Genomic DNA, 10,000 nt, shown 5'->3' with positions numbered 1-10,000 from the left:
TGCTGGCCTTTCCCCTTAGATCTCCCTTAGGCTAAGATAAGTTTCTTGGCTGCGGGTGATCTGTCACTAAAGCAAGGTTGGCAGGACCCTCTTGTCCCTTCCCCCTCTTTCTTCATACTGTACTGTACGTCGTTCTAAATCTGGACCTAGTATAGGTTAGGATGTGGAATTGACTCAGCCCTTTGCCGGCCGACAGAGCTGGCCGGCAGGGGTCTTTCTGTACTGTACGTCGTTCTACTTCTGGACCTAGTATAGGTTAGGATGTGGAATTGACTCAGCCCCTTGCCGGCCGGCAGAGCTGCTGGCCGGCAAGGGTCTTATGTTTTCGAGTGCTGCCCGGACTTCTCTTGGTCCCTCATCCATGCCTGCCGGCAGAGCCGGACGGCATTGGTCAAGGAAGCCTGAATTAGTTTCTCCCCTTCCTTATATGCACTCTTTCGGTTGCCGGGCTTGGAGGTTGTGTACACTCTTATCCCGGCATCCATTCTATTTTTCTTCTAAGTGCTGTACCTGTCCCGGCTGCCGGCCTATGAGGCCGGCAGCCAGGCAGGTGTAGTCCTCTGGTTCTTTTGCTGCCGGCTGGCATCGGTCTTGTACCTTTGCCGGCCGGCTTATGTCAGCCCTTGTCTGCCGGTCACCAAGATTGTGGCCGGCAGCTGGGTACTACCTTGTGTAGTTGCTGGCCGGCAGCCATTGCCGGCCAACACTGGCTGTTACCGGCCGGCAGTTGCTGCCGACCGGCACAGGCATTTGAACCAGAGTGCTGCCCGCCCTATAGCTGTTAAGTAGTATACTTTAAAGCTAGTTGTGGTGTGTGCCGGCCGGCAAAGGCAGGCCGGCACACATCCCCCTATACTGTACTAGTATTCTTCTGTATAGCATATACAGTAAGAGGAAAACTATAGTAAGGGTTTTGGTACAGCACTGTGTCTTCTAACACTATTGTGTTTTCTTGCACGCCTCTTTGCTGTTGCCCTCAGATAGGAAGCTGAGTTCTTCCCTGTCTATTATCCAGGATTTTAAAATCATTGCTTTGGTGTGAGCTCCACCTGCTTCCTCTGGAAACCTTGCATTGGTTACTCTAGAAGAGATAAACCATTTTTGATTTTATTATCTGGAAGGCTGCAACAATGGGTTGTGAGGGAAACACAAGTGTGTGTCTTTCCTTTATGAATTGTTATGCTATACTATGCATATCCAGTGATACATAGTTCACTTGATACTCATGGAAATTTCTTCTCTTTACAGGAGGACCCTCCGAAGTGCGGAAATGTTTTCTGCAATGTCCGCAGCAAGAACCTCTGCGGACATGAGTGTTGTAGGAGACATGCAGCATGCGCTGTCTCCAAGGATGATCTCCAGTATTGGGACCCTCAGGTATGTACTGTATGCACTAACCTGATTACTGAGGCTTTTGATTCCCCTAGAACGGCGGAATCAAGGGGATATAGCAAGGGAAAAACTTCGTACTTGGGTAAGGGGCTTCAAGAAGAACACCTCTGGCCCTTATCTTCCAAGTGAGAAGATGAGGGCGTATCTTTTTCCCCAGGCATCAGCTGATGCAGTGATTCCCCAGCCTCAAGAGGAGATCCCTCAAGATCAAGTCCAGGTGGACGTGGAAGTCGCAGTTGCGATGCAAGACATCCAGTTAGATGACAGGATGTCTGACCTGGACGAACGTTTGGAACAAGACCTCCTGGCAGAAGGTCAGGATGAAGTTGAAACCCCGGATGTCGTAGAGGATGAGGTCGATGAGGTGTCGGCTATTCCGGTTCAGATTCCGGATCCTATCCCCTCAACATCGGCCGGTCTCCCAGTAGAACTGGGACAGGCCCTCTCTTCGATTGTTGGAATGATCCAACAAATGCAGAAGGAGAATCAGGAGAAGGCGGCTGCTATGGAACTGCGTATGCAGTCCCTGGCAGAATCACGTGGACCCCGGAAAGGGCTCAATGTGAAAGACCTTCCCGTATGCTCAGATGCTAACCCCTGGAGGTATGCTGAGCACATGCCAATGACGACTGGAAAGATCGTCATCTCGGATAAGCTGGGTTCAGTTCCACTAGAGGAGGTGGAATTTTGGCCCAGCAAGGCATCATATCCAGACTGCTATGTCCGGCTGAGAAAAGAACCAGCTTCAAGGGAGGAGACAGAGCCGAAGGAGGTCATAATTATGGACCACGCTAAGGCTCAAGCCCTACTTTCATCCTCGATGAAAGAGAGGGGCTTCTCTAACTCGAAGGTAGCTGCATTGAACAAGAAGCTCCCTTCTTTTGTGTCCTCTCCTGCTAGAGCCTTCCCCTTTTTACAGAAAGGGTTTGCGGCTGTCCTAAAGGCAGTCGAGGCCGGCAAGCCTTGCCCCTCCCTGGAGGAGTGTAAACCCTTGTCGCTGGCCCTGCCTATGGACCACAAAGACTGGAAGGATGTCCATCTGACATTCTCAGTGGGAAAGTTGGAGGCTGATATTGCCGGACGGCAATTCGGCGAGGACCTCCCCAAGCTGTCCGACTCTCTTTTACGAAGAGAGTTCCAGACTAAAGAAAGACTGGCTGCCTCAATGTGTCATCAGACTACTCTTGAGACGATGGCAAGTGACCCCAAGGTCCATGAAATGTTCATGGTAGTGGCTAAGTCTCACCTAGCCACAGTGACGAAGGACCTTTATAGCTTCGTCAGGGCAAGGAGAGCTTGCAGGGAGTTCGTGTTCACCGGGGCCTCGGTGAGACACGAGCCAAGGAAGTTAATCTCCTCCAACATTTGGGGAAAAGACCTTTTCCCTACCGATGTGGTCAAAGAGGTTGTTGATAAGGCCGCCGTGGAGAATAGAAACCTTCTCCAGAACTGGGGCCTGGCTATCAAAAGAAAATCTTCCCCGGATGAGGGTCCTCAACCAAAGAGGAAGAATATGAGGACTAGGCTACCGTCTCGGTCAGCCAAGCCTTTTAGACAGCAACAGCAACTGCAATTGCCATTGCCTCCAGTGCCCCAGATCGTGGCACAAACCCCGACTACTTTTCAGTGGGTACCCCAGGCTGTGCCAGGTCAGTCATCCACATTCACCCCAATGTTCGAAGGACAGTCTTCTTCCTTTCATGCAAAACCTAGAGGAGCAGCCAGAGGCTCGTCTAGGCGCCCCTCAAGGGGAAGGGGATTCAGAGGTGGTCGTGGTCAGGGAGGCAAGACCTCAGGAGGGCAGTCCAAGTGAAACGATACCGGTAGGAGGGAGACTGATGAAATTTTGGGATCGCTGGACCTTCGATCCCTGGGCCCAAAACCTACTCAAGAATGGACTGGGCTGGAGCTGGTACAGCACTCCACCCCCGTGCCTTCGGTTTTTCCAACACTCCACCCCCGTTCTGGAGGAGTACGTTCAAGAACTGTTGGAGAAAAAGGTGATCCGAAAGGTGAAGTCCATCAAATTCCAAGGGAGGCTGTTTTGTGTTCCCAAGAAAGACTCGGAAAAGCTCAGAGTCATTCTGGACTTGTCGCCACTCAACAAGTTCATAGTGAATTGCAAATTCAAGATGCTAACACTGCAACACATAAGGACCTTACTGCCCAAGAGGGCATACTCAGTCTCTATAGACTTGTCAGACGCCTATTGGCACATTCCAATCAGCCGTCGACTCTCCCCCTACCTAGGGTTCAGGCTACAACGGAGACTATACGCCTTCAGAGCCATGCCATTCGGGCTAAACATAGCCCCAAGGATTTTCACAAAGCTTGCGAGCGCAGCTCTCAAACAATTACGCCTAAAGGGAATTCAGGTAGTAGCCTACCTGGACGACTGGCTGGTGTGGGCAGCATCCGAGACCGAATGCTTGCAAGCTTCCAGTCAGGTGATCCAGTTCCTAGAGTACCTAGGCTTCAAGATCAACAGAAAAAAGTCTTGACTTTCTCCATCCCAAAGGTTCCAGTGGCTGGGAATCCACTGGGACCTTTTGTCACACAGTTTCTCCATCCCGACGAAGAAAACTAAGGAGATAGCGGGCTCTGTCAAGAGACTTCTAGATTCCGAAAGGATATCAAGATGCGAACAGGAGAGGGTACTAGGCTCTCTCCAGTTTGCTTCAGTGACAGACCCAGTGCTAAGAGCACAGCTAAAGGATGCAACCGGAGTTTGGAGAAGGTATGCATCAAACGCGCGAAGAGATCTGAGAAGACCAGTGCCGCCTCGGCTACGTACTCTTCTCAGGCCTTGGTCCCAAGCCAGACATCTAAAGAAGTCGGTTCTTCTTCAGCCACCTCCCCCGTCGATGACGATTCACTCAGACGCCTCAAAGGAGGGATGGGGAGGTCACTCTCATCGGAAAAAAGTCCAGGGGACTTGGTCCAAGCTATTCAGGACCTTTCATATAAACTTTCTAGAAGCTATGGCAGTGCTCCTTACCTTAAAGAAAGTCTCCCCGCGTCACTCGATCCACATAAGATTGGTGATGGACAGCGAGGTGGTTGTGAGATGCTTGAATCGACAAGGGTCGAGGTCACCACCTCTCAACCAAGTGATGTTAGCCATTTTCCGATTGGCGGAAAAGAAGAAGTGGTACCTGTCGGCAGTTCACCTTCAAGGAGTCCGCAATGTGACAGCGGACGCTCTATCCAGGTTCACACCGATAGAGTCGGAATGGTCCTTAGACGCAGGATCATTCTCCTTCATTCTGAATCAAGTCCCAGAACTGCAGATAGACCTCTTTGCGACGAAAGACAACAAGAAGTTGCCCCTGTACGTGTCCCCGTACGAGGACCCCTTAGCGGAAGCAGTGGACGCGATGTCCCTCGACTGGAACAGATGGTCCAGGATTTATCTGTTCCCTCCTCACAACCTTCTGTTGAGGGTCCTCAACAAACTGAGATCCTTCAAGGGGGTAGCGGCAATAGTGGCCCACAAGTGGCCGAACAGAATGTGGTTCCCCTTGGCGTTGGAACTACAGATGAAGTTTGTGCCGCTACCACATCCAGTTCTGACCCAGCGAGTCTAGAAGTCGACTGTCTGCGCTTCATTACAGAAAACCCAGACCCTGCAGCTCATGATTTTCTCGCCCTTGCGGTGAGAAAGCGTTTCGGGATTTCGAAAGCCAGCATAGACTTCCTAGAAGAATATAAGTGCAAATCGACTAGAAGGCAATATGAGTCATCTTGGAGAAAATGGGTGGCCTTTGTAAAGGCAAAGAATCCGCAGGAGATCTCAACAGACTTCTGCTTATCTTTCTTCATTCACCTCCATGGCCAAAGGTTGGCAGCTAACACGATTTCAGTGTGTAAATCTGCTTTGATGAGACCCATTTTATTTGCCTTCCAGATCGACCTAGGTAACGAGATCTTTAATAAAGTTCCGAAAGCCTGCGCTAGGCTCAGACCTTCAGCACCTCCAAAGCCCATCTCATGGTCTTTAGACAAAGTTCTTCATTTCGCCCTCCCTGTTGAGCAATGAAGAATGTGCGTTAAAGGATTTGACGCAAAAAGTTATTTTCCTATTTGCACTTGCGTCCGGGGCCAGGGTTAGTGAGATCGTAGCCCTCTCGAGAGAGGCAGGTCGTGTTCAGTTCCTGGATGGGGGGATCTGAACCTGTTTCCGGATCCTACGTTTCTCGCCAAGAATGAGTTACCCACCAACAGGTGGGGTCCCTGGAGAATCTGCCCTCTGAAAGAATATGCATCTCTATGTCCAGTAGAATGCCTAAAGGTCTATCTTCGTAGAACTTCAGACTTCAAGGGTGGTCAACTATTCAGGGGAGAAACATCAGGCTCAAATTTATCTCTGAATCACCTCAGAGCGAAAATCACATATTTTTTTCGCAGAGCGGATCCTGACAGTACACCCGCAGGTCACGATCCGAGGGAAGTTGCCTCATCACTAAATTTCTTTAATTGTATGGATTTTGAACATCTCCGTTCATACACGGGCTGGAAGTCTTCCAGGGTGTTCTTTCGCCACTATGCGAAGCAAGTAGAGGAACTTAAGAGATCTGTGGTAGCAGTGGGTCGTGTAGTTAACCCTACTGTTTAACTCTGCGAGGAACAGTGGTCTTAATTGGGACGATTAAGTCCAGGGTGAGTGTGTAGATACATACTGTACTACAAACTAAAGGAGGGCACCAAGTGCCTACATAGACTGTTCCTTCTTTCAAGGTGAACCTAGCATAAGTACAGACATGTGTGCCGAGCGTTTCTAACGCTAATGTGATTGATTTGTAATACAGACTTTTATGACTTGATACCTCGGTATCTTATTAAGTGGCGTTTAATGGTTTTTCTTTCAGATAAACAAGTTCTGTTTACTATCATACTTATGCTTAAAGTTTTGGGTTATCCTCTTTTATATATATATATATATATATATTTGTTGTTAACCTGTCTGTTTATTGTCTGTCAATAAACTTGTTCTTGAGAACCTTGCGTCTCTTCCACCTGTGTCAATTTATTGGTATAATTGAGCATTTAATTCTATGTATCATATCTGGGATAATTCTGATAGAATTGTTCTGTTATGCAAGCTATGTTGCATTGGTTTATGTAAGTCCCCTAATGGGAGGACTCCGTCCCATAAAGGGACGAGGGCGGTTTTATTAGTTTCTTCCTATGCGGATATAAACCTTTGTCCAATACAAGTATTGTGCGGATTACTGGTCAATATATATTGACGCAGTGGTTCTATACAAACTATGCTTTACTTAATATAGGGCGAGACCACTATATTAGCTTGCCTGGTATTCATACAGAGGTATATGTACTCTTCGAGACTTTTCCAGAGTCTAGTAGGACTCTTCCCTGTAGGGGGCAGGAAGCTCTAACATAGTTTATAGTTAGTTGAAAGATGTATAACGGTAACATCTTAGGTCTCTAGGTCTAGTCGACCGGGGAAAAAATTACCTCCGGGGAGTACGGCACATTCTGAGAATCCACAGATACAGTAATGCTCTGGTACACTTCCATCAGGACGACATGGCTTGAGCCCAAAAAACGGATTTTGAGCGAAGCGAAAAATCTATTTTTGGGTGAGATGGCCATGTCGTCCTGATGGACCCGCCCTTGCCTTTCTAAGAAAGGGCTGTAGGACCCCTCCCTACATACAGTATCTGTAGCACCTCGTGTACGCTACAAGGAATACAGATGGCGCCAGGATTGGCGCCAGGCACGCATACGAATCGGAGGATAGGGAAGCCTTGGGAGCGGCTCCCCTTTTTCTTTCCCGAATTCGTATCTCGCCAATCACCTCCTACGAGACGAAATCTCTGTCCAGGATGTAGATTGCCATGTGGCGTGTCTAGAATACGTCCTCTGATATGTCGCGATATCCCTTTCACGAGGGATACTCGCTCCAGGAGTTAGAATTCTGGTACCTTAAGGTAAATTCTCTGGGAATATCGCCGGAGTTGTAATATACCCTAGGAAGCTACCCTATAGGAACTTCCATCAGGACGACATGGCCATCTCACCCAAAAATAGATTTTTCGCTTCGCTCAAAATCCGTTATATATACATATATATATATATATATATACATATATATATATATATATGTGTGTGTGTGTGTGTGTGTGCGCGTGTGCGCGTTTATATATATATATATATATATATGTATATATATATGTATATATATGTATATATATATATATATATGTATATATAAAGGCTATATATATATATATATATGTATATATAAATATATATATATATATATATATGTATATATAAATATATATATATATATATATATGTATATATATAAAGGCTATATATATATATATATATATTCATATACATTCATACATATCAATATATATATATATATATATATATCCATGAATAACAAAGAAATTACTCTGAATATTTCTTCCGATCATTTTAGAGAGTAGGTAGATGCAGGAATAGAAATAGATACATTTAAGATGTGGAATTTTATACTGATATGGTGTGTAATATAAAACGGTTGAACCACGCCAACAAATAAACCACTGGTAATATCTTCTATGGAAGTCATATCGTGAGCATAATCCCTGCAATGAATGTAAAATGCCAGTTTCTGTGAGGAGTATCAATGTAAATTTCTCCAGAGGGTGAACGTATGGGTTTGAGAGGCCATGAGTCATCTTTTAATGCGATGATCTTTAGTCGAAAATGGTTTCTATGATCCGTTAAGAAAAAACATAGTCCTCTGTGTTTTTTTTATTCATAGATATTTCTAGATTTTCATCCAAAGTTTCAATTTTTTTTACCCTGTATCGGATGAAGTTAGTGGATACGTTTAAATGATCTTCAGTTAAACCATATATATATATATATATATATATATATATGTTTGTGTGTGTATGTCTACGTGTGTGTGTACGTGTTCGATATTATGTATGTTTGAATGTGTAAACAAATGTTTTAGGGAATACGATAATAGTTGTCAAGGAATACAGACAACAACAGAAGGGACGTCATGACCATTGGAATATAAATCAAATTCCGCCAAACACAGTACCTGCTCTCTGGTCTTAATCTCCTCAAAATGGTAAGAATGAAATACTGCTTAATTAGACAGCAAGGATTGGATGCAATATAGACAAGTTTTCTTAGATTAAATTTCTTACGGGACGAATGTAAAATGTATAATATGCACAGTATATTTAGAAAGGAGTGATTCGATATATATATGTTGTGATGTAAATGTGCACCTTTATGCTAAATTATCACCTCATGTTGAATAACATAGAGAATCATGGAAAAATAAAACTTATCATTTAACATAAACTCATAACAAATTGTTGGATTTTTTTTTTCACTAGAATAAGAGACATTTTTGCGATTCCACGTTATAATTATGATGCTATTATGCTTATACCTATGAAGATAATTTTTCATATTTCTCTTTAATTTTGATTTATTCAGAGAAGGAACAAAAAAAGATAGTTGTTAAGGAAATTTCAGATCACGGTTTGGACCATATTCACTATTTCATTTTCACTTACCAAAATGTTAGAGATATGGTACTCTGTAGATACAAATAAGCGAAGACTTAGCTCCATGTATATTGATACAAAATATTTAAAACAATCTCCCTAGAAGTTTTGGTAGGTGCAGTATATTTTTTTCATTTCCACATTCAATTGTTAGACATAATGTTGCCAACTTCAAAGCTCATATATGAAATCTGATGTACACATTATAGTGGAACTAAATTAACTGAAATAAATCTAACATATTAGTGATAGAATCCATTCTTTCGATCTACTTTACAGCACTTCTTTGGTTCTCCTTTTCCTTCATTCATAAGCTTTTCGATAAGACCAATAAACGTCATTATTTGATGAACCTTAATCAAGGAAATCTGTGTCATTGTGAAAGGAGTAGCAAACAGGCAAAGAATATCAATAAAATTAATCTTGAATATATGTAACATTGTTGAGTTATTCACTCCTTAAGCAAAAATTCTTTTAAACATTCGTTTAGATGGCTGGAATAGTTTTGAATAAAAAGGAACGGTGATTGGTGTGAAATAAATGTTATAGGGTATTCAATTTGTTTAGTTGTGTAAGAAAATTAAGCGGATTATTCTAAAGGTTGGCCATTTCAATGCTTTGAAATGGATTGGGCGAAACAGGGAGAGAGAGCTTGTAAACCTTTGTTGACAGTGTAACATAGGTACTTAGACGAGATGGTTGCTTAAGACTCGGACGTGAATATCACATTGTTTACAAATATGCAAAGTTTATGAATGAAAGTGACGATACTACTGTTGGTGCATGTTAACAAATGCTGTTGAGTTAACGTTGCAAGACAAATGCACAGACGGTGAGAAGTGTCTTCCGTGCATGGATTTTATGGCAGGCGTTGGAGATGAAACATGTTTCCAGTTCTCCGAAATGAAGGAGGTTGATCTTAAAACAATAGTTACTCAAATATACGACTCTGGTGTCGGGATGAAGTTCGATTTAGCACATGATGACATAATGAGTGGTCTACTGCTGCGATGAACTGAGAGAGAGAGAGAGAGAGAGAGAGAGAGATGAGAGAG

This window comes from Palaemon carinicauda, chromosome 4 (assembly GCF_036898095.1).
Source record: "Palaemon carinicauda isolate YSFRI2023 chromosome 4, ASM3689809v2, whole genome shotgun sequence".
In the NCBI taxonomy this organism is placed as follows: Eukaryota; Metazoa; Arthropoda; class Malacostraca; order Decapoda; family Palaemonidae; genus Palaemon; species Palaemon carinicauda.
The sequence above is the reverse complement of the archived record's forward strand: the minus strand, read 5'-3'. Positions refer to the sequence as shown.